The following is a 25348-nucleotide window of genomic DNA, read 5'->3' on the forward strand; positions in this document are numbered from 1 at the left end:
ATTTGTTCAGTAGTTGAGTAGTACATTCAAAGCTTAGCCAGTTGTCAAGTGTCTCTTGGCTTTTACTTCCTACTGACTTCTCTTGGGTCCCCTTTGTGAATATGTATTGTTTTCCAGTCATCCAAAGATGTGTAAAGAGTTTATTTAGCATATTTGAGATGAGTAACTTCAGTGGTGTCACATTCAGATGCAAAAAGAAGTAAAAACCATAGAGGCATAAGGCATTGATGGAATCATAAAGAAATGTGCTTGGGAGAGGAAAACCTGAATAAGTTATCTTCCAAACATAAGTGAAAAAGGAACTACCATGAGGCCACTTAATCAATTGTTAATAAGATGGTTTGTGTGTATCCCTTAACATGTTAGGCTTATCACCTTATGATCTGGTGGCCTTACACATAAAGTTTAACTTTTTTACATGGTGTCAAATGTCCTTTAAGATCTAGCCCACTGTCTTCTGAGCAACCTCATTTTTTAATTTCTCATCTATTTTTATATCTTCATACAGTTCCCAACAACATTTTCTATGCCTCAATAACTTTCCTCCACACATTTCCACTTGCTTGATCATTTAAGACCCAGGGAAAATGTCATAAATTTTATTATACCATTTCTGATTTCTGAAAGTAAAGTATACTCTACTCCCTCATGTGCCACAAATAAGAGGGAAGGAAAGGATGTTCAATAAATGATGAATCTTTGAATAGTTCTAGCACAGAGTGAGATTCATCTTATATCCTTATCTCCCTTTATACATCAGAATAAATATTTGATGGACTAAAGATGAAATTTTAAAAAGTGAAAGACAGGAAAAAAATAACAGGGATTTTTGTTAAATATGATAAAGTGAACAAAAGAAAAGACTTCTCTTTTCTCCTCAAAACTCACTAAAATCATCTAAGTGCCTACAGGAAGAAGATAACAAGAAGCAAAGTAGTTTCTGCCCTTGAGTTCCAGAAAGATTCAAGTATGGGTCTTCAGCAATCTTTGAAGGCAGGGATATAGGGTTGGGCTAAAAACAGGAGGTTTGGTTTAAAGGAGCAGTTTGTATCCTGGAATCTCCTTCCCTACTATAGGACCCTTTCCTCTCCACTGCAGAAACTGGAGCAAAATTCACACTGCTGAAATTGAACCAGAGAGGCTTTGAACACTGGGACATTAGACATAGATGAAAGCGGCGGTGAGCCACTGAAAAAGGCAAGTTTGAGAGGTGTCAAATTAAAGTCATAGTATTAATTAGTGGGCTCTCCTGGAGTTCTGAGAGGCAAGCTTATGTTATACTTTTAGACCCCAAAAAGGAGGATTTCTTTCTTATGAAACTGACCAGCCCTAGACAAAGGACTTTTAAATGCTGATATATGGATGTTGATCAAAGAAACAGCCACACCTTACTCAAGTAATTGATTTTGAGGTCTATCTATTGATAAGTCCTGCCCCTACATGAAGATTTTCCAATCAGCTATTTCTTTTCATTCTTTTTTTTTTTGTCCAAAAAATTATTCTTCTAAGATTAAGATGCTTCTAAGATTATACTTAAATTTTAAAGCAAAAAATTATTCACTTTAGTGATGACTGAAGCCTGGGCCCTGGAGAGTTGTTCAGTCTCTCTCACCCCTCAAAGGGGTGTAGTGAAGAAACATCATTTACCAAGACTGGGTCTATAGCAACCCGATGTTGGCAGATTCATACTTCCACCGTTGGCACAGGCTGCTTCAAATTTTGTTAGCTGGAGAGAGCCAGTGCTTCAGAAGAACATAATGGATAATTTGACTTTGCAGTATAGATCATTTTTATGAGAATTATTATTCCAAGCTGCCTTGTGATCTAAGAGTTTTCAGTATGTAATTGACTTTTATTAAATAATCCATTTTGTATGTAGAAATAAAACCACTCAGTGAAAGAAAACCCCTCATACTTGAATAGCCTCATCTTCCTATTGGGAAAGGGACATAGAGGTCATTCTACTCTTCTGTTATTCAGGAGAAAAATAGGCAACAGAAAGTGAAGGCTGTGGAGATGACAGCACAGGATGATGACGGGCCAGCCAATGCCTGGGATTGTGGCTGCTGAGCAAAGATGATGCTGAAGAAGGTGTTAGCAGAAATGACAACTGAGGAGATGGTAGCAGATGTGATCACAATAGACTCAATGGCTACTGAGGCAGGGGTGATAAAGACAGTAGTAGTGTAGGTGACAGATGGTGATGTGGTATCTCCTTGTGGTCAATCCAATGGCAATAGCAGCCAAGATGGCTGCAGCCCAAGGACAACAGGCCTTATTAGTGATGAGAAAGGCAGCAGCCATTCTTTAGAAGAATATGACAAAGTTGCAGTGACCGTAGGAACTAGAGATAGGAGATAAATTTTTCACAATACGCAAACAATGAGATCGTTTCTCTTATGTCCCAAGGGAAATGTAGCTTCAACTAGGAAGAAAGTTCTCTTCGGGCATAACTGTTTTTCATGGTTGTAAGTTGTCAACTGAGCTCTTTTCAAACTTCACTATAAATAGTCTGGTCATCTCTAAGGTGTTTATATATGAATGGCCTCTTCTGTGGCCCAAGGAAATTAGAAAATGAGCAGAAACTAGAAACCATTTACTAGAAATAAGAACCACAGCTCCAGCCTCTGGGTTTCCTTTCCTGGCTATTCTGGAGGACTGGTCCCCATTCTAAACTTTCATGGATGTAATTGGAATTGCTGTCCACTTTAGGCTAGGCATGAAGAGATAACTAGAAAGAATGTTGATGGGGTTGAATACACTGTGAGCAGGGGCTACAGGCTCAGGAGAGGCTGGCTTCTTCCATGTTCTCTAATACTCTGACACTCTTTTTTCCACAGTGAATGAAAGTGGACCAGATCTAACCTTATACTATTTTCTTGTGCAATCACCCAAAGCTCCAACTCTTCAGAACATATTCTCTGGCTCATGCCATACACTGTGCCTAATACAGACCCATATGTGCCACCACCATATTCTGACTCCAGAATAATTGGTTAACTCTAATCTTAATTCTTCCTATATATGTCTTCTCAGCTGGGGATTTTAGAATGGGTTTACCTAGTCTTGCTCTTGAAAATGAAATTTTTAAAGTTAGGAATACAAATCAAGTTGTGTATTAAAAAAGTATATATATACATATTTGTTTACAATGACCAGTGCTGGTAGGAGATCGTGATTGAGACTCGCATCCAAGCAGCTAAGGGTCAATATGGTCTTTGTCACATATTTTTGACCTACGATAAAATCAAGAGAGGAAAAAAAAAAGCCTATCAGAAAATAATGGAGGCACAGTGAGCCAGATTGGGGAGTGCTGTACTGGTGACATTTAAGATCTTTAGAAAAGAGCCAGTGTCCAGGCAGCTGATAACTTTGGGTCATTAATTTAGAGCCAGCCACTCTCCAGACAACACTATGGACAAACCCTGATCCTTTTCTCTCTCAGGAAGAAATATCACTTTCTTCCCTTCTTTTCTACTCTCATCCAGATACTGCCAATCCTTTCCCACCACACATCAAGGATCTCAGTCTCAAAATTAATGTGAAGGGCTTAAGGCTGGGATGTAATAAGCCTCCTTAAATGCCACAAGTCATCTTGGAGAGGGGGAGGAAATAGAAAGAACTGAGCATTTACTTCACATTCTCATTGCTGCAGTGGTTAGCTTATCCCACATTTGAGAACATTCCCAAATAGAAAATGAAAACTGATATGAAACAAAAGTGTCTTTTAAATCACACACAAAAAAGCATTCTGCCTGAATAGTCATGAAGTGAAAAGTGGTTCAATTTAGAACAGAATAATTTTTGCTCTTACTATGTCAGTGTTTGAACTACACATAACAAAAGATAACATACTACCATGAACAATTTCAAACAGGAGGGAGACTGAGTGTATATGAGTATTTTGGTCACATTATGTTTCATGTTTTGGGTAACATGTTGATTATGTGACCCATTCTTACACCAGTACAGTAAGCAGACTCTCATAGAGTGAAATGTCCTCATGGCTCTACAATATTTATTTGTATTAATTAACTATTGCTATATAACAAATTACCTCACAATTTAGTGGCTTAAAATAACAATGAATATTTATTATCATCACAGTTTCTGTGGGTCAGAAATTCAGGGTAGTTCTGGCTCAGGGTCTGTCATAAGGCTGCAGTCAAGATTAAATCAGGGGCTACAGCCATCTGAAGGCTTGATGGGGACTGGAAGATTTGCTTCCGAGGTGACCAACCCTCATGGTTACAAGTTGGTGTTGGTTGTTGTCTGGAGGCCTCAGTTCCTCTCACGGGAACCTTCCAAAAGTAAGTGTCCTCCTGACAGCCACTCCCTCAGAGAGAGTGATCCAGAATACAGAAGTGGTAATGCCTTCTGTAACTTTGTGTGGGAAGCCATACATTATGGCTTCCATTGTATTCTAGTTTGAAAAAAGGTCAAGTCAAGCCTACAATGACGAGAAGGAATTTAGGCTCCAACTTTTGAAAGGAGGCATATTAACTAGTTGAAGGTAAACAATACTGATTATAAACAGTTTCCTCATGCCTATTTTAGATACAAAATCTTTTTTCTCTTAATGGTGGACATATCTCTTCTCCAGGTTCCAGTTTTCAGCATCTAACTCTCAGTTATTTTAAGGAAAAGAATAACGAGGAAAGATACTAATTACTAGGTGCTGGTGGATGGTCACTCTTGCATAAAACTGTATTATGTGATTGTTTTGTCATTTGTACTGGTCGATTTGAATTTTTGGATTTCAGACAATATATCAAAAGGATGTTATGGCCTATTTTGTAGCAAATCTAGAATGAGGAATAAATATATGAATATTTATTTATATTTTAAAGTACTAGTTATCATTTGTCTCTCTGCTCCGAACCCACCTTTTGTCCTGTTTCTATAAGCTGGCTCTTCTCCACCCATTTATTCTGACAATGATGAGCCACTTCTGCAGACCAGCTTTGACACAGACCCTCTGACAAGCTTATTCACCATGGGCAGGCTGTGTATTTCTGTGGCAGCCATGCCCTCTTTGAACAGATCTGATTTGCTTTCCCCAGAAGTCCCTTGTTTCTACATTGTTCATTCTTCCTTAGCTTATAGGCAGTAGCTCCTTTTTTGCACTTACCACTTACGGATATTTTAGAGTTCTCTTTTATCCCTTTTAGTAGTTAATTACCTTTTATTAGTTAACAGTTCTTTATTTTACATTTTCCCTGTTCTAATTACTAGTGTGATTTCTGTCTCCTAAGTGAACTCTGACTGCTATAAAATTCATATCTGGAGTAGTCCCAGGAGATAGACCTGAAAAGATGGATTTGGGGGGTTGAGTGTAGTATTGAGCTTCTTGTCAATGGGAAATGAGATGCTAGTAATCTAGGGAATGAAGCAACACTATGTTTAAGTTATCATCTATGGTTAATTAAATGCCAATTAAATAAGTGTTGTGGGAGCCCCCGCAGCGGCCGTATTTGGCCATTATAGACTCTTCTGTGTGCATTGGAGAGCTTACAGAAAGAAAATGACAACCTCAGGTCCAATGACTCTTAGTTAAAACCATGGTCTTAGAACCATAAACTATGACATCCTTAAAAGAATCTCATTTCTTGTAGTTACAGAGTCAATGTTGTTGAAAATCAAACGCAAAACTATGTGGCTGCAGAATTCAACACCAGCTGAAGTCACAGCCTCGCTAAATATCTCATGTGATGTTTAGCGCTTTGATTGGGACATTATGTTGGCATCCTGAAGCTTGAGATGAAAACCTCTAGTTGGACTCAGATGAAACTGAGACTCTCAGACCCCTGAGACACTCTAAGTCTCCCTTCCCAGTGGAATTAACTTCCTTGCTTATGTCCGAGATGACTAGTCTTCCTGTGATAATCTCACTTCAGGTATATGTCTTACAAGGGGATGTTCTTTCTTGTCAAGACCCACTACACTCCTTCTCCATTTTCATTAGACCCATAGCTATGTTCAAATCTCATCATGCTTCAGAGGGCCACAACAACTGTGTGGGAGGTAACAGATCATACACCAAAAGAATTACAAGACTTTGTGACTATATATCATCATAAACTGGGGAATACGTATGGAAATGGATTTTAAAGGCGTTGGACTAAGGCAGGCAGAATATAAAAATGGGCCAAACGAATTGATATGGGTGTACTTACTAAAGATTCCAGATTTAATGTGTTAGCTCACATAGCTGTAGGTGCCTCTTAGTAGCTTACTTGATAGATTTACTGAAACTTGGACTGACTGGTGACTTACGACAATAAGACTGAGGTTCTAGAGTTTTCCTGGCATGACATGGAGGAAGGAACCCATAGGTTTAGGGAGATAGAAAAGTTGGAGTGGATTTATTATGTGTGATCTGCAAATCTACCCTTCAACCATAGTCTCTTATAAGTCTTGGCATACTTCTAGGAGTACCTGTACCCCAGTTTAAAGACCACCGATATAGAGAGTATTTCAAGAGACTTGGCACTAAAGGGAAAAAATAGGGTAAGAAAGTAATTTGAGAGAGAGGCAGAATCAAGAGTGTTCTGTTGTTGTTATTCTTTAAACCAACAGACTTAAGTATGTTAAAGAGGCAGGTAGAGGAAGCAACAGGGAGGGAAGATAAAGATCCAGGCATGAGGTTTTATATATATCACAGTGCATGTCTTAAAAATATGATCCTGAGGATCATATATGAACATGACAGGGTAAGGGTAATACCTCCAGGAAATAATCTGTTGCTTTCTGTTTTTTTCCCCTTCCCTTCCGTTCTCTCAGTGGTATTGGGGGGACACTATTTCTCTTCCCCATAGCACTGTGATAGTCATGAGTTACCTACTTGGTTAGCAGAAACAAAAGCTCAAAGAAGGAAGCTGTGGAAGACATGCATAAGACTGGCTGGGGAAAGCAGGGAGTAAAGTGTAGAAAATAGGTTTGGAAAGGTGAGGAAAGAGAACACTTTCAGCTTGTGAAAGCAGACTGAATAAAGAGCTGCTTGCCACTAACCATGCAGTGCTCCAACATCCTCCCCAGTCCTTCCTCTGCTTGCTCTTTGTGATCAGCTGCCCCTATAGCATTCTCATACCCTAGTGAGCCTCCTCATCTAAACACCCAGTGGTAGAGGTGATGTGTCCCCCTCTCAAGGTGGGATGGAAAAAAAAAATAGCTGGAAATGTCCTTATGCACAGGGTTAGAGTGGACGTGTAGCCCTGTTACTCGTTTAGATCATGGCGGTCCTTTGGGTAGTGTTGCAACATTGTTAATCTTTGTTACACAGAAACAAGTTACTTGCCTCCTGAGCTCCTACCTGTAGAATTTCAGTTGTTGTTGTTGTTGTTGTTATGGAATGAATGTTTGTGTCCCCCCCCAAATTTATACGTTGCAACCCTGCCCCCTGAGGTAACAGTACTAGGAAGTAGGGCCTTTGGGAGGTAAAAATAAATAAGCTCATGAGGGTAGAGCCCTTTCGAATGTTATTAGTGCCCTTACAAGACTCATGGAGGAGCTTGCTTCCTCTCTCTGCTCTCTACCATACGATGACACAGTGAGAAGGCAGCTGTCTGCAATCCAGAAAAGGGCTCTTTCTAGAACTCAACTGCGTTGGCACCCTGATCTTAGATTTTCAGCCTCCAGAACTGAAAGAAATAAATTTCTGTTGTTTATAAGCCGCCCAGTCTATGGCATTCTGTATTAGCAGCCTGAACTGACTAAGGTATTTTTAGAAGCAAGGTTGAATAAGACTGATGACTGAACTCAAAGGTAAAACTTGGAACATGGACTTACGAGAATTTTATGTATGAATTTGGCCCCATTGACACAAACCCCCCTAAAATGGAAATGACAACAACAACAAAAAGAAATTCACTTAAGTCTTGGCAGCTTACGGGGCCATTAACTCATGACATGGATATTTAAAAACACATAAATACTTTTTCTGATTTTTATTACCTGTGAAGACTGATGAGCTATATGGAGACATACAGAAAAACAAATAAATGCCAAAGAATGTGAAATATATATTTGTAAATATTATACCATTATAAATGAGGTCTTTAAGGAATTGTTTACTTTGTATTTCAAATATATTCTAAAGAAATGAATCTGCCATCTGCCAGAGAATTGAGGAACGCAGAGACTGATTATGATACACCTTGGGGTCTCTTTTAGAAGCACCATTGCATTTTGTTCATATTGTACTTTTTGGTAGCTCTTAAAAAAAACAAATGCCATAAATTTGGAAATAATATTGAAATATCTCAGTTGCTAAATGTCTAACAGAAGATCCTATGCTTTTAGGACACTTAAAATGCTTCTGCCCTATTTAACTGACTTTTAGTTTAATACCTAGCCTATTTTTATGGAATTTGGTATCAACATATAAATAGGCCACAAATGAAAATCTAATCAATACAGTTAAAATACATATTTTGAATCAATTTTATATTCAGTTAGTGGTAGTAATGATGACACACAGTCCAAAAGAGTTAAAATTTGAACTTTATATAACTACTTGAATATAAATGTCATGATTATATATACAAGTATGAAAACACAAAAAACTTCTTCCAAAGAAGAGAAATGGTCAACTATGCAGTAAGTCATTTAATTGAATTGAAGAGGAATTTTCCACTCCAATGGCTAACCTTGTAATCAGCTCTTTGTTCTGCTTCTGTAGACCTGTTTGCTGCATAGGCTAAAGGGCAGTGTGATCTTGAAATCAACTAAAGACTCACTCTCTTTGATTGTTCTGTCTAGATAACAGATGTATTGCCTTTGCTTCTGCTTCTGTAGACCTGTTTGCTGCATAGGCTGAAGGGCAGTGTGATCTTGAAATCAACTAAAGACTCACCCTCTTTGCTTGTTCTGTCTAGATAACAGATGTATTGCCTTTGCTTGTTAAGCACAGATGTATTGCTTTTGCTTGTTAAGCCATGTAAAAGTATGTTACCCCTAAGCTCGGGGCCTAGATCATCAGAGTGCTATCTTTTCTGGGACCACCAGCAAAATAAACCTGAGTTCTCCAACTCTCCAAGTGCTGCTTGGTTTTCTCACTGGTCTTGTTTCTGCAACAGAATCACATTGAAAAAGAGAAACTTTGACATCAATCCTTCTGTGAATCTTCTGTAAATCTTGACAGTCTCTTGGATGACATAATAGTTTTATTTTTATAATTTTAGGAAAATATTTTCATTAACTTTAAAAAGAAATATGCTGTACTTGGATTTGCAAAAAGAATTGAAGAGCTCTGGCATAAATAAAGGTAAATATAAAATTATTTTAACTGATCTAAAAGATAACTGATTATCTAAAACAAAAATCAGTTGTTTCAATATGTTTTATTTGTATAGCATATGTAAAAGTATAATATATGATAACCACAGCACAAAAGTATAGAAAGGGAGAGCTGGAAATATACTGTTATAAGGCCTTTATCTACATGTGAAGTACTACTATAATGTTATTTGAAGGTAAACTATGATGAATTAAAGATGCATATTTTAAACCCTGAGATAAGCACTAAAATTTTTTGAAAATGAAGTTTAAATAGTAAGCCAATAGTGGAGATAAAATGGGATAAAAAGTACTCAAATAATCTAAAAGAAGGCAGAAAGAGATGGAACAAACTAAACACACCAATTGAACAACAAAATTGTTGTTTGGATAAAATGAAAAGATTGGATAAAAAACAACATTCAAGAATATACTGTCTACAAGAAACTCATTTTAAATATAAAGACAGATCGGGTTAAAAAATTAAATCTAGCTTAATCCTCTATTTATTAGGGTAGACAAAAAGTCCAATATCAGGCATTATTGATTGCCATATCTTCACCCACAATTAGATTGAACAAAAATATCAGAGCCTGTGGGTTAACAGGAAGCCTGGTCTTTAGTCTACATAGAGCTATATTCTTTCTGCTACTATATGATGACATTTTCAATTGCTTCTTAGTTGTCTCCAAGCATTGGGCAGGAAGAGAAATATCTTTTACACCAATCTTCTCTACTGACCACAGACTCTGCTACAAAGGACTCTGCTATCTCTGCTTTCAGGGCTACAGTACTTGGTGATACAGGGAACCCCCATCTGGGGTCCTACTCCTCAGTGTGTAGGAGCAACTCAAGTCCCCACTATTTGTAAAATCTAATAGTTTCTTATCCTTCTCAGTCTCTCTCTTCAGATTGGACCCCTCCCTTCTCTCGAATAATTCATCTCTATTCTCCAATTAGCCTACTTTAAAAAATAAAAACATCTTAGCTCTTCCATGATGATTAAGAAGTCCTAGACTTTGACTTATAAAGCTCTGGTTGCTATCTTTAAAGAGGGCTATGGTGTAGAAGTGTGGCAGTACCTGTGTATCAGTTAGACTTGCATTCATCTGCAAATAATAAACCTACAGTTCCTCAAACAGGAACAGGTTTATTTTTCTCACTTAATAAGAAGTTAAATTCTGCCCTTGGTTCTCCAAGTCAGTGATGTCAGGGTTGATGTGTCTGTGGTTCTCCTAATCTTTTTCTCATGGTTACAAGATGGCTCTGCAGATTCAGTCATCAATTATGCATGCAAGAGAGGAAGAGGGGGTAGAAGGGAAGAAGCAACACCAGACTCATCTGTTTTTGGAAAAGCAGAATTTTTCTCAGAACCCCCTCCCTCTTGACCAGCAGGCCCCCGTTATGTCCCATGGGCCAGCACTGGTTCCCAGGGCCATCTCTAGATGCAAAGAAAGATGGAAAAGCAAGTTACCTGATTTTTAGGTATATAGTGGGAAGCATAAAAAAGAGGTTCGGGAATGGCTTTTTAGCAGCCATTTAACTTTATTTTCCAAAACCTCTCATTTTTTCCTGATGAGTAAGACACAAGGCAGTGTTAATTTCTCAGAAACAATATCCTGGCACTTGTGTCATAGCAGGTTGTTACATGAATGTGATGTCCGGACATATGGATAAGAACTGTTGCACTTCAGTAGGTCACAGAAAAGAAAGAATAGAACATGCTGTGCATCAGAAATGGGGAGGAAGTGGCCAGCGGATAAGTGTTTGAAGAGTTGGGAGTGAAATGGGAAAGAATCACAGAGACATTGACACAGAGAAGCATGCAGAAAGTCACAGCCTGAGGTCCTAGCATCCACGAGGCCCATGTCAGGAGCAGAACAGGAAGAAATGTCAAATGCTGTGCTGTAGCCACAGGCATCACATTTGTGAGAATATCGAAGAATATCCTCTGTGGACTGCCTATACCTAGTTGGATGGGATTAAGAAATTCCAAGGGCCAGTCAAATTGATATTCGTTGTTACCATTTATTTCGATCTTACCATATGCTTGGACAGAAGTGGGAAAACATAAATTACATAAATCAGATAAATCGATAAAGTTGTACTTGATTGATACAGTTCGTAATTTTGAAGAAAAGTTACTTTTCATAAATAAAAGCTATCTGGTAGTTGAGAGGTCACAGAGTAAAAACACAGAAGCCAGAAAAATGGAGATAAAATTCTCAAGTTAATTCCATATTCCAGTTCCACAAGTTATGATTCTTTTTATGCTATCAATTAAATTTCTTTTCTTCACATAGGTCCAAATCATTAGGAATTGTACTCATGTATGTGACTATATACACACAACAAAACTTTCTCTCTTGTTCCCTTTATTTTTACCAATTAATTTATCCATTCCACGAATATTTATAGAGCATTAACTTTTTCCTCCTACTCTTTCCTATTTCCTATACTGCAGACCTTAAGGGAGTCAAGACGTGAATTATAAGTGGTGGTTTGGATTGAGAAGATATAACAGAAAATATATCCCCTCTGGATAGATATGCAGAAACTTCTCTTTTCTCCTCTAATCTCAAGTCCTGGTAGCAGAGATCAGTAATAAGAGGATCAATTACGTGTCTAGCTCTACCACTATCATGCTGGGTATGTCACAAGACTTCTCTCTGTTTTATTGCCTAAGACAAAATACGTATTATTCCTTTCTTTTTCCTTCTCCTTTCATCTCTCTTTTCCAAATACCTAACAGATCTGTTACACAGATAAATGGGATATTGCTTCTCACATTTCTCTGGGAAAAAGTAAAACCAAACTATACGTGAAAACATTTTTCTTCAATAGAGCTTTTATGCTTATCACCAAAGGGTCAGCTCAGGCAGAGGGTTGTGCCACTGTAGTGAGAGTGTTAGAAAACTGTTATTCACATTTGTATGGCTGCCTTTTCTATTTCTAGATGTTAACCAGAATGCATGTGTGCTTCCTTCACCATCTTCACTGATACCCCAATCAAAGTTACACTCATATATGTTTTATCATCCCTTATAATTTCTATTTTACTATCATATTTATTTATGCAAACTATATTTGATAAGTACCTACAATGTGCCAGGCACTCATTGTTCACGGCATTGGGGATCTAAGAGTGAATGAGATAAAAGTTCCCAAACTCTTGAATCTTACATCTTTATAGGAGAGACATACAATAAACAAATAAACACACACAATGTCAGGGGGTGCTAAGAACTAGAAAGAGAATAAAGCAGGCCAAGAAGATAAAGAGGTAAAGAGGGAGTGCTGTTTTAGTAGTTTAATTTAGTAGTAAGGGGGGTCCTCTCTGAAAAGTTGACATTTGAACAGAAACATGAATGAACGAAGAAGAGAGCCATCATAACATCCAGAAGAACAACATTCTAGGCAGAAAAATGCAAATGCCAAAGCCTCAAAGTGGGAATATGCAGAGAAAACTCAAGAAATAACAAGAAGAGTAGTAAAGAAGCTGAGCAGAGAGTTAGGCAAAGACCAGACCATATAGAGCCTTATATGTCATGGTAAGGATTTTACTGTAAGTATGGTGTGGAGCCATTGACAAAATATACACAAGGAAATGACATAATCAGACTTAAGTTTTTAAAAAGTCTCTCTGCTGTATAGAGGATAGAACAAAAGAGTGGAATCTAAGAGATCAATCAGTTGGGAATCTACTGATCACATTAGCTGGGAATCACATTAGCTCAGATCCTCCCTTTACTTAGAGATGATAGAAAACAGTGTCTTGAACTAAGATAACAGTCATAAAGGTGGTGAGAGGTAGTAAAATTGTGATATAGATTAAAAGTTAATCTAACAGGGAGACATTGATTAGGCAGAAGGATATAGAAGTATCAAATTAAGAAAAATGGCTGGGGCTTAAAATATGAATTTAGGAGTCAGAAATAAATTTAGGAGTCATAAACTTAAGAGTCATAAATTTCTCAATTGGAGAAATGTTTAGAAAAAGAGGTTGTGATCAATTGTATCAAATACTTTTGAGAGGCTAAGATTGACTGAAAATTGACCATTAGATTTAGACATATGAAGGTCAATGGCAACTTTACCAGAATGGATTCAGTATTTTCTTAGGATTAAAATCCTCAGAGTTTGATTAGACATTTATTACTGAAGATCTATTATATCAATCTCCCCAGCTAGATGATAAATTTCATGAAAGTAAAGATCTATTATATCAATCTCCCCAGCTAGATTATAAATTTCATGAAAGTAAAGATGATGTCTCTTTTATTTTCATTGTTTGGAACAGTGCCTGGCACATAGTAAATGTTCCATAATATTTGTAGAATATTCCTTTTTGTTCAGATTATTTCAAAGAAATTGTTGGGAATTTCCTTGAGGTTGTAGTGTTTGAGGATTTAGCAGCAATTATAATGGAATGAGATGGGGTATTTTATAAAGCCATTGAAGGACCACTCTTTTATTATGATAAATATTGACTAAGTTTAAAATGTGTGTGTGTTTCAAGACTACAGTGTAAACATGTACATGATATACCTAATATTTGGTAACATGGGATTTTAAAATATGTGCATGTTTTAACTATTACTTGATGTAGAAAGTAAAGAATTACCTTTGAGGGCGATAAAGAGGGAAGGAGAAATTTCTCCTTAGGTTATTTTCCTGAGAGAGGAAAATAAAGCATTCCAGTGTGCACAGAGCGAGGCCTGTATCTTTAAGCACATTTCCTGTATATGTTTGCTCACTTAGGCCACAGTATTGATTTTAGGATAGGTAAGAACTATGATTAGTCATTTGTTCACATTAACTCAGACCTTCCCTTTGCTTAACTTCCTAGAACCAAATTAAATACCATGAAACATTCAGCAATTTTTTTCTCAGATCACTAAGAAATGTTTGGTAAGTTACTGCTTTAGTGCATAAAATAGCCTCTGCTATCCAAAAACTGTAATGTAGTTTCCTAATGGTATCTAATTTGCTCTGTGTTTGTGGATTTAAAATCTGGTTTGGGAAGCTAAGCAGGGTCGGGTCTGGTTAGTACTTGGATAGAAGACCACCTAGGAAGACCAGGTGCTATTGGCATAAAAAATAAAAAAATAAGGGATTGTAAGCTGACAAGGTCCTTGCAATCTGTGAGGTCAACCAAGGGTTGCCACGCCTAAAAAAAATTAAAAAAAAAAATCTGGTTTGATGAGTAACTACACAGAGCAGAAATCTAGGTGTGAGTAGCCGCATGCCCCGCGGAATCATGATTAAAATTAGGCAGGTCAACCAGATATGAAGATGACTAAAAATATACACAGGAGGAAATAGGGACCATTTGGAGAGGTGTCAAGACTCTTGTATGTTAAACATGCTTCTGACAATGACGGTGAATAAAAATGCGCCTCTTGGAAAAGTATCTTTGAGAAAAAAGAAGAGAAATGAAAATTTCCCAGAATTTCCCACTTTATTAATATACAATGTATTTACCAAACAAATTATCACACTGAGGGAAACTGTTAGGGGAAGGAAGAACTCAGTCGGTGAGTGACTGGTTTGTAACCAAAATGCAAATTGCAACACTGCAATAGTACTGAACTCTTCTAAGCCTTAATATCACTGGAACTTTCAATCCTGAAAAATGTGCTAAAGACTAGTATGGTATGCCTGAACAACTTCCTCTTGCCCTTTGAACGGAAAAGGAAGAGGAGAGTCACAGGACTGGGGCCTAGGCTGATTGGTTGTTATCATGATCTTTCAGGGGCCACAGGCCTAGAAGCTGAACTATCCTTTCCTCTCTTAAATATTAGGTCTGAAAAATAATTCTATTTTATATGTTCTAGAGGACGTAATTAATTCTGGCTCTTTCTATGTACTTGTGAATATAAACTTTAGTTATTTAGGTAGAGCAAACCTAGAGGAATATTTGTTTCATTTAAAGTCTATGGCTGAAAGTCTATTCATTCTCAACCTGCCTCTAACACTGGCAGGTAAATCTGGTTAAGCAGAGACAAACATGTAAACTTGCAATGCCAATAAAGTATTATAGACACTCCTACAGAAATAAGGAGAAAGTGGTAAGTTCTATTGGGCAGATACTCATTGAGCTTCAGAGAGGCTTTTAGGCTGAATCCTATATGGTAGTAAGTTAGCAGCTATGGAAGGAAGGGTAGAAAGAGCATAAGGAGAGAGCGATGGAGGTGGGAAATAGCCTGGTGAATTGAGGGCCTACAAATAGCAAAGTTATCATAGTGCAGAAAGAGAGAGAGATGGAGAGAATTTTAAGGGCCAGGGGGTAGGGGCTGAGGAGGATTGAAGAGAGAGCAAGACAAAAAATAGCAGATGGTGTAAACTTCCTCTGCAGAAATATTGGTAAGCAAGAAGAGGTATCTTCTTTTCTGAAACTTGAACAGACTTTGCGCTTAACATGGGAATATGGTGTTATGTTAAAGTTAGTCAGCCTGCTTCATGGGATTCAGAAGCCAGAATACATTTATTTATACTATCTTGAAACTATAAAACCAATTATTTGCCCTCCACTTGTTCTTTAGTTGGTTGGGGTTCTTGTTGGGGTGACCTGAACTTCTCTTTCCAAGAAATCTGAGCCCTTAGTGCCCTTGCTTTTGCGGAGTTACTAGCGTCCCCTACTGATTTTTAACTTTGGCCATGGAGTGTGATAAGGTGTATCTGGGGGTCACCTCTCTGCCTCATTGTGCTACAATAACTCTCCTTCCCTTCATAGTCAGAATTAACCACCCAGCCTACATTTGGACTTTCCTTTCTGTTTGCCAAGAAATGGCAAGGTAAGAGTTTCATTTTCCAATTCAGTGGAATCTTTCATATGTCCCTTGACTGAAGCCTTTTTCCTTGAATCGTAAATCCTAAGGCCATTGCACCTTCCAGGAAGGTGGGCAATGAGGTGTACTGATTCAAGTTCTAACCCTAGGAAGATGTTCCTTACTGATAGCCCTTCAAGGCCACCGCAAAGTGGGCAGAACGTGCAGCAGTCCTAATTGTGCTAGTGTCTGTATATTGGGGAAGAGCCATTTGAAAACCAGACTTGAATACTTTCTTCTTTAGTCAGAAAGTTGTAGAATGTTCCCCACAGGTCATATGTGTGGGCTGGAGGAGGACTGATCTCCAACTCCTGAAGTCAGAGGCAGGGTACCCTGTTACACCAAGACCACTAATAAAGTCTCAGTGGGGAATCTCTCCCTTGGCAGGTTTCAAGCCCTCCACCATCTACATCATCTAAAAGTTTTCAATACTTTATTATTTAAAAAAAATTTCAACCTTTATTCCATCTGGAAGTTCAAGGTAGGGATCAGCTTTCTTCTTTTTCGAAATGACTAGACGGTTATCTGAATAACACATTTCTTTTCACCACTTTATTATATAATCAAATCCCATTCATATTAGGATCTACTTCTGTACTTAATATTTTGTTTTATTCATCATCTGTCTATTCCTGTAGAAGTGGCTCAGGGGTAAATACTGCAGTTTAAATAAGATTCTTCTATATTAGGATCTTTCTGGTTATTTTAGCATATTTTTATTCTTCCAAATTTTAAAATTATTTTTCCAAGTTCCAAAAGGATTTCATTAGAATTTCATTAGGCTATAATAAATTTCTAGGTTGGTTTTATTAAAAACTGACATCTTTACAACAAGTGTATCTTCAAAGCCAAGAATATGACACGTCTCTTTATTTCTGTAAGCTTTCTTTCTCACTGGAAACTGATGCATAGTGATAGGAACTAGTGTCTTCTTCAGTGACTATTTTGTTGTTGTTGTTGTTACCAGTCCTACTGTGAGAACCAAGTTCAATAAAATCTAATAATTTCATGTTAGATCACCAAGTACTCTCGACATAAATTGGCATAAATACATGGATGTATTATTGAAAACTGTGTTGTGATGATTAACTATTTAAGAGTCCTGGTTTGGATTTTTTAAAAACTGAATATAGAGGGATGGCCAGTTGAAAAAAAAAAAAAAACTCCTTGACAATTCAAAACACTAAGAGACCACCAATGTGTATTTTTGTTATTTGTCTATGAAGGATGTCTTTTATTGAAAAATTGTGTCATTATTCCAAGAAAAAAAAGCTATAATGTTATCTTGGCCACATCTGAGAATTGTTTGCATAAGTGCACTGGCTAGAAGCCACATCTACTGGTCCAAAAGCTATTCTAATATTGACAAGACAATAAAGAAGAGTGGTTTATGCCAAGTTGTTTAACAAAGCTTGCCAAGGAAATCACCATGCCTGTTTTCTTTTTCTGTTGTGTACCCAGGAGTGCCCAGCACAATGCCTGGTATACAGTTGGTGCCTAACTATTTGTTGAAAGAATAAATGGAGTCTTCAGCAAGGTTTTATATGTATGCTTTGTGAGGTAAAAACTCGAAGAGTATAATATGCTGCCAGCCTGGTTAAAATCCCCACTGCCACCCCACCAACTTCTGAATTGGTAGTTGAGACTGTTGAGACCTCTTGTTTTTGCCTCACCTGATAACCTTCTCCAGGATCTGCTTTTGAAGCTTGGTCAGTTCAATTTCTGTTCCAGTAGTGGGTGTTCCCAAAGAGCTGGCTTCTGTTTCCCTCCTCACCAGCTTTCTGTTGCCAAAGATCTTTTGTGCTTCATACCCAGCCAAGTCATAAAACCTTGAACAACTACACTGACATTTTATTGTTGGCCTTGGAATTAGAGAGTGCCACATTACAATTTGAGTTTTGGAACAACACTTTAACGACAGACTATGCCTGGTCTCATTTTCATGATGAGTAGGCTGGTGGGCTAGAATGAGTCAATTACAGACAGAAAAGGGCAATGACAATACTTGTTATTCACAGTTGCAGATATGAGGGGTTTATATATAAACATGATGTTAGGTCAAAGGGAATACAGAGTGAATGAGAAGCATGTCCATCCAGGTAATCAAAGCAGGAGACTCTGAGACTGGTATTAGAAGCTGGAATATAGAGCCAAGGGATTGGACCAGAGAATGTTGAAGGATATATCCAAGCTGAGCATTTTTATGTACTCTTAGAGATACATGAAATGGGCAGTCTGAATTTATTGAAATTCCAAAGATGGAGCAGACATAATGGAGAATGATTGTTAAAGAGATAGACGTAACTGTTAGGAGGCTATTGCATCTAAGCAAGCTTTATTAAACGATCAGGAGAGTCACAGTGGGAACTCTAGAGAGTCCGGAAACAGATTCTAAAACCACTTTAGAAATGGAATTATTTCTGTGGAAACAAATGGTCGTCTCACCAAAAGTCATGAATTCTAGTGGTATTAGTTGAGGCAGGGAAGAAAGAACAAAAGAGAAAACTCAAATTGTAGTGACCTCACCTTTAGAAACAATAGGTTAAGGATAAGACATGGTACGTGCTAACCGCCATGTCTCACTTCTAGTTAGTTATTTGCTAAAAATTTATTAACTAAAGGGCTTTACTGGCCGGATCACTGCCTATAGGTACAAAATATTTTAACAATGACGCATTCTGCTTCTGTACCCCTGCTTGCTTACCCACCTCTTAGTTATCAGTTAATGAATGGAGGAGATATAGTCTTTTGTGTAAAAATTAAGGATGTGGGGGATGGAATCGAGGGCTTAAAACCTTTGTGCCCCTGCGTCTCGGGGCTGCTCCTTGGCAAGGACAGCCGCCGGCTAATAAACTGTCTCTTGGATTAGAGCACTCGAGTTGGGCCTGGTTATTTCGGTCACAACAAAATGATCAATAGGCATTGTGAAAATTAATGGGTCCTTTTAAAAGTGACTGTTCAAGATACATCATCATTATTGCTCATGTAAGAGTGACATCCTAAAAAATTACTTCCATTTTAACTGTTCTAGGAGTGTGACTTACCCAAGGTTACAAAGCAGCTTGGAGTCATACCTGTAAAAATAATTTAGGGCTTTTAATATTCATGACCTACTATTGGACTCCATTCCTGTTTTCAATTCAACTCTCAGAGTCCCAGTCCAACTCAGGAACACACACACACACACACACACACACACACACACGAAGAACAACGAAAATAGGAACTAAAATAAAAATGATTTCCCTATTATCAATACTTCAAGATATAGATAGGTAGATAAATAAATAAATGTATAAACATTGTTAAATGATTTTCCTCCCTCTCTCTTCCTCATCCTCCTTTTCTCTCCCTCATCCTCCCTTTCACTCCTCTAATCCTTCTTCCTTTCTACTTTCTTCCAGAAAACATTTATGGAGTGCTAGTGATGTGTCAGCTCATGCTGGGCTCTGAGAGACACAAAATAAAAAGATCAGGTTCCCCCAACCTCTTGGCTAGGGAGAGTCATATTTGCATAATGACCCTCAGAGAAAAATCAAGGGGGCTTGAGTGGTATTTGAATGCTGAAGGGCCAGCACTCAAATACAAGGATGAAAAAAGATAAAGGCCTTCCTAATCCCAGCAGGAGAAGCCTGAGGTATGGGAAGGGAGTGAAGGATATGTGCCTCCTCATGGGGCACAAGGTCAGGGGCAGTAAGGATAGGTAAGAGTACAATGGAGGATTGTGTGACACAGATAGATGGCCAAGCCCCTACTGCTCCCCAGCACACGAGGGCTCTGAACTTGAAAGAGTCGAGTGACTCCCTTTGGCAGGCGAAAAGAGATGCAAACTCTTAGAGGCCAGATCATCCAAAATTGGCTGAAAGAGCTACTTAGGAAGAAAATCTCTCTTTTGGTTGTAGAAAGAGCTGGAGCTTTTAGCAAAGCTAGGTAGTGAGGAGGGGGAGGATATTTCATATAAAAATGAGAGAATGAAGTGCTGAGAAGGGAGGTTGTGCAGTAAGGTGGAAAGAACAGAGTCGGAAGACAGATTTTAATTTTCTCTCAAAAACACTTGCGAGCTGAGCTATGAGCTCTGGTTTTCTCTGTACGAATCCCAAGTGATGATAATGAGTGATCCTATTTATTGAATTACGTGAATTACTTTTTAATCCTTACAACAACCCTATGAAATAATTATTACTATTCCCATTATACAGATGAGAAAACTGAGGCTTAGGGAGGTTAGGTACATTCTCAAAATTTATACATCTTTAGTAAACGGCAAAGATGGAATTTGAACTCATGTCTTGACTTAAATCCTGTGTTCCTAACCATTTACTCGCTTCTGCCTCTCTTCTAAGGGTTTGTATGAAAGACTAAATGAGATCAAGTTTTACTGAAATATTGGTTATTAATTTGACTATTAAGTGCCTAATTGTTCCGACACTAAAGATCTTAGCCAAACTGTTCTGATACAATCTTAGTTTTATTTAGAGAATAGGTTTAAGTCTGTGTTGTAAATTAGTTTTTCAGCATAATTACTGTTTCTTTTTTAGTAACAATTTTCATTTAATTTCAAATTTTTAATTTGATCATTTAATTATTTTTTGAGAAAAGAAAAATTTTTTGATATTACAAAAATGGTTAAAAATAATTAGCATAGTCTTGTCAAGGCAGTACATACCTTTAATAACTGTGATAATCTATATATGGCCATTCTTTTCTTGCTTCAGCAGTGACATGAGAAAGGATTGTGTGACTAGGAGTCTGGGGACCTGGGTTCTAATCCAAGGTCTGAGTTCATTGTCCTATGTTTATCTCAGGCCAGCCACCCTCTTTGCGTGATATTGCTTCATGTTTAAAACAGGGGATTAGATGAGATGACTGGCAAAATCCCTTGCAGCATTAATAGCCTATGATTCCTCATAATTTTAGAAGAGGACATATTCCAGAAGTAAATAATTTTAAATCCATTTTTATTGTAAGATTATTAATAATAGTATATTGAGTGGCTCTAAGCAAGTAATAGAAAATAAACTGAAATTAAAGAAATTTGACTAGATAAGTTTTAAGTCCTTTTAAGTTCTTTCCAACTCTGAAATTCTATCATCCAAATAATACTAAATTGTAATCTCATAGCACTTGTATTTGATTTGTCCTTTTTGATCCTCAGAGGGGCAATATGAAATAGTGAGGAGAGTGGTGTTATTCACACTCTACAAATGAAGGAACTAAAGATTAAATGGTGGCCTCAGGTTACTAGGCTAGTCAGGGACAGAGCTAGGAAGAGAAGTTTTCTGACACATGCTCTATGCCACAGCATTCCCCAGCTCAATAAACATTAACTATTAAAGCAGTTTGCTTTAGATAAATATTAGATTTCCTAGGGCTAACGTCCATGTGTCTTATTTTCTCTCATATTTTCTGCCATTTTACTGCCTTTATTTTATCTTCCAGGTAACCAACTGATCTTTTATTGTGTCTGTTATTATTTAGCTATTCCATTGAAATTTTTATTTTTCTTTCCAAGAACTCTTTCATGTTCTTTGATTGTTCCTTTTCATCACAAACTGTGATTGTCTTAAGAATGAGGTGGTTATAAATTCCTCTGATGATACTAATTAGCATTTTTATTGCTCTTACCAAAATTGTTTTAAATATTAATTTTCTTAATTAGCTAATGTAAGTGTTAGGAATGTGAATGATTTGTGCAAGTGTTATTGGGTTGTTATTAAAATTCCCTTTTACTGCTTGGATTATCTTTTTCCTTCAGCCTAAGTTATTTTTCTAAGGCTTTCCCTTTCATATTGTTTTTCTCACAAGTTTGGTGTTCTCTGTTGTCCATTTGTATGAATGAATTAAGAACTAAAACACTTTAATTTAGTATTGGTAGCTTGTATAGTTTTCCTCTTCAATTGTGTAGATTTGTTTCTCCAAGAAGCTTTTTCCCTTGAATGAAATGAATGACAGTAGTTTTCGTATAAGTAGATGGGGCTTGTGGATAGGAAGGCTTCCCTGTAGTTTCCTGTGGGCAAAGAGCAAGTAAGCGTGCAGGGGAACCCAGAGGTTTCCAGGTGAAGGGGATGGAGGTGCATTTTAAGTTATTTCTCCTCTGAATTTATTGTAGAGATTCAGAATTTCTTTAATATCTCCTCTTAGACCACAAAATTCTCACCAGGAACTCTCTCTGAGGTGATGGTTTGCTTTCTAGAGGGCAATGCTCTGGTTTTAGCCTGAGGGCAAAAGTTTCAGCTGCCAAGCTCTGTTTACACAGATCAAAAGAAAGGGGCCCAGCTGTCCCTAGGCACTGAATCCAGTTATTTAATGAGGCCACTGATGATTGCCCCACAGACCAGCACGGTATTATTGACTGAGTGTGGGCTCCCTTCTGGGGACTCTCTGGGAAAACATATGCTCATTTTTTATGCCTGCAGTCTTCGCTACACTTTTTCATCAGTCCATCCATCTGCTTTCTATCTTTCAGAAATTTCTCAAAACTTCTCATTAAAATATTGGTAAAATATAGAAAAATATTTATTACTTCCTTGGTCCATCTGGATAGTCTTTTGGCACCTGTTTTTTTAAATTATAGTTAAAAATATATAACATGAAATTTATCATTTTAACCATTAAGTGTACAATTAAGTGGCATTACAAACATTCTCATTGTTGTGCAGCCGCCGCCACCATACCTCTCCAGTAGTCTTTCATCTTGCAAAACTAAAAGTCTGTACCCATTAAACATAATTCCCTATTCCTCACCCCAGGCCCTGACAGCCACCATTCTACTTTCTGCCTCTATTAATTTGACTACTGTAGATACCTCAGATGAGTGGAATCATACATATTTGTCCTTTTGGGTCTGTTTATTTCACTTAGCATGTTTTTAAGGTTCATCCATGTTGTAGCATGTGTCGGAATTTCATTCATTTTTAAGACTGAATGATATTCCATTGTATATATATAGCACATTTTGTTTATTCATTTGTTAGTCAATGGATACTTGGGTTGCTTTCACTTTTTGGCTATTGTGAGTAATACTGCTATGAACATGGGTGTACAAATATCTGTTGAAGTCCCTGCTTTCATCTTTTTAGATATATACCCAGAAGATGAAATGCTGAGTTATATGGCACTGTCTTGTTTGTTTGTTTGTTTGTTTAATTCTCACTCTTCTTTTTTGGTGTCCCATGCCAGTTGGCTTTTCTGTGTTTGTGACATATGTCATAAATGTTCACATGTCATAAATCACTTTCTAGATTCACTTTCTTTTCTGTTTCACAAGTAAATATGCTGACGCATCTTGTCAAAGAGGGGAGATAGAAAGAATCCTTTTTCTCAACCTGGCTGTACCACCATGATGACACAGCATAATCCGCTCACCTATCCCAAGGGCTCCTCTGGGGTTGAGGAGTCATTTCTGCATTCCTGTTTATCTGAGATAGGAACACTTTTCTGCTAGCCACAGAAACAGCTCTATAAGGACTACCCCTCAAGTACTCCATCAATAAGGAAGTAATTAGAAAGGCTTGTACCTGTCCATGAAAATTCACTTCCATTCCACAGGGCTACAAATGATCTTTGAATACCTGAAATGTGCCAGATATGTGCTCAGCAAACAGGACTGCAAGAATGTGTATGGAGTGGCATCCCAGTTTAGTGAGGAGCCTATAAGTATCCCCCTCATTCCCTTCAAAGGATAGATTAGAACTAGACTGTCTCGCACAAGGATACTTAAAAAGCTGTCACAGAGTATTAGGTTCTGTAACTAAGTGATTTATGGTAACTATAAGAAAAAGAATACAAAATTATGAATTCAAAATGAGGTATCTTTTGAAAGAGATCAGTGCAATTGCGGTATGGGGGTGTGTATGTGCACTGCTGAAGCATAAACTTTATTAACCTCGTAGAAAACCAGCTTCTGGATTTGAGGAGTATTAAAAAGATTTTTACCTTCAAATCTCTCCCTCAGTAGTTTTGTTATGAGCATTACTTTCTTTCTACAGTGAAGAAATTAAAAGGAATGATGATATTGGAAATTTTGGGGTGCCAGAAAACACTTAAGCCCATACCATCTTCAATTATCCAGGGCCTGTGAAGGCTATGATGGCAAGGATCAGGACTGCAGAATAAACAAGGTTTTTAAAAATAGCATGTTTGTTGTAGAAAGTTTGGAAAGGCACAAAGAGAAAAACAAATTCACCTATTGTTTACCACCCAGAGATAATCGCTGTCAACATTTTGATGAATATCTTCCCAGTCCGTTTTACATACCCTCAAATGTGTAATCTGCTTTTTTTTTCTCTACATAAGGATATTCTGGAACATTTCTGGGCCGTGCATTTTATAAACACATACTTAAACATTTTAAGACTTTTTTTTTCTTATGAAAAGGAAAAATATGACAGCCAAACTACTTTTGAACTGATTCTCAAGTCAGATGGGTCTCAGAATAAATAAATAAATAAATAACAATTGCTGTCACCTAGAGGAAAAATACACACACACTAAAAACTGAAATGATATTTTAAGATGTTTGATGTATTAAGCTGAGATATTTAGAGGGCTAATATTTTTTAAAAATTTCTTCCTTTTGCCAGTTTGGTTTTTCCTCTCTGTTAAAAAAATATTATTCATTTGAATGAGTAATGCATTTACTAGCATAAAAATTTAAATGACAAAATGGTATATAGTGAAAAGTAGGTATCCTACTTATCTCCCTCCTGACCAATTTTCCTCCATAGAATCAATTACTATTACCAGTTTCTTGTATATCTCTCCAGAGATGGTCTATACATACACAAGGATCAATGTTTGTGCATGAGAGTACATATTGATACATACATTTATTCCCCCTACCCTGATCCCAAGCGGTAGTATATTGAACCCACTATTTTCCATTTTGTTTTTGTTTGAGTGTTTTGTTTTCACTCTCTAGAGATAATTCATGTCAGCATGTATTGGGTTTGCCTTTTTTTTTTTTAGTGCTTGCATCACACTCCATTTAACCATGATCTGTTTAATCAGTATCCAACTAATGGATTTTTAAGTTGTCTCTGTTTTTGCTATTTCTGGTTCAGTAATGTGGCGATCTTTGTATATAAATCTTTGTACATGTATCAAAAATATATATAGACTACAATCCTAGAAAGGAAATTGTTGAAGTTCTTGATTTTTTATCCGACTCTAGCCCTCTCCACTTCCCTCCCTCTTTTTCCCAATGAAGTTATATCAAATGTCTAGCTAAGTCAAAAGTCAGT

The 25348-nt window shown here is 37.3% G+C and overlaps 1 protein-coding gene across 1 annotated transcript in view; it reads left to right on the forward strand.

Annotated features, from left to right (window-relative positions):
* The window catches only part of FDX1 (ferredoxin 1), a 77387-nt gene that overhangs the window by 8816 nt on the left and 43223 nt on the right, over nucleotides 1–25348 (forward strand). The gene's annotated exons all lie outside the window — the stretch shown is intronic.

Source organism: Pteropus alecto, unplaced genomic scaffold, assembly GCF_000325575.1.
Source record: "Pteropus alecto unplaced genomic scaffold, ASM32557v1 scaffold267, whole genome shotgun sequence".
Lineage (NCBI taxonomy): Eukaryota > Metazoa > Chordata > Mammalia > Chiroptera > Pteropodidae > Pteropus > Pteropus alecto.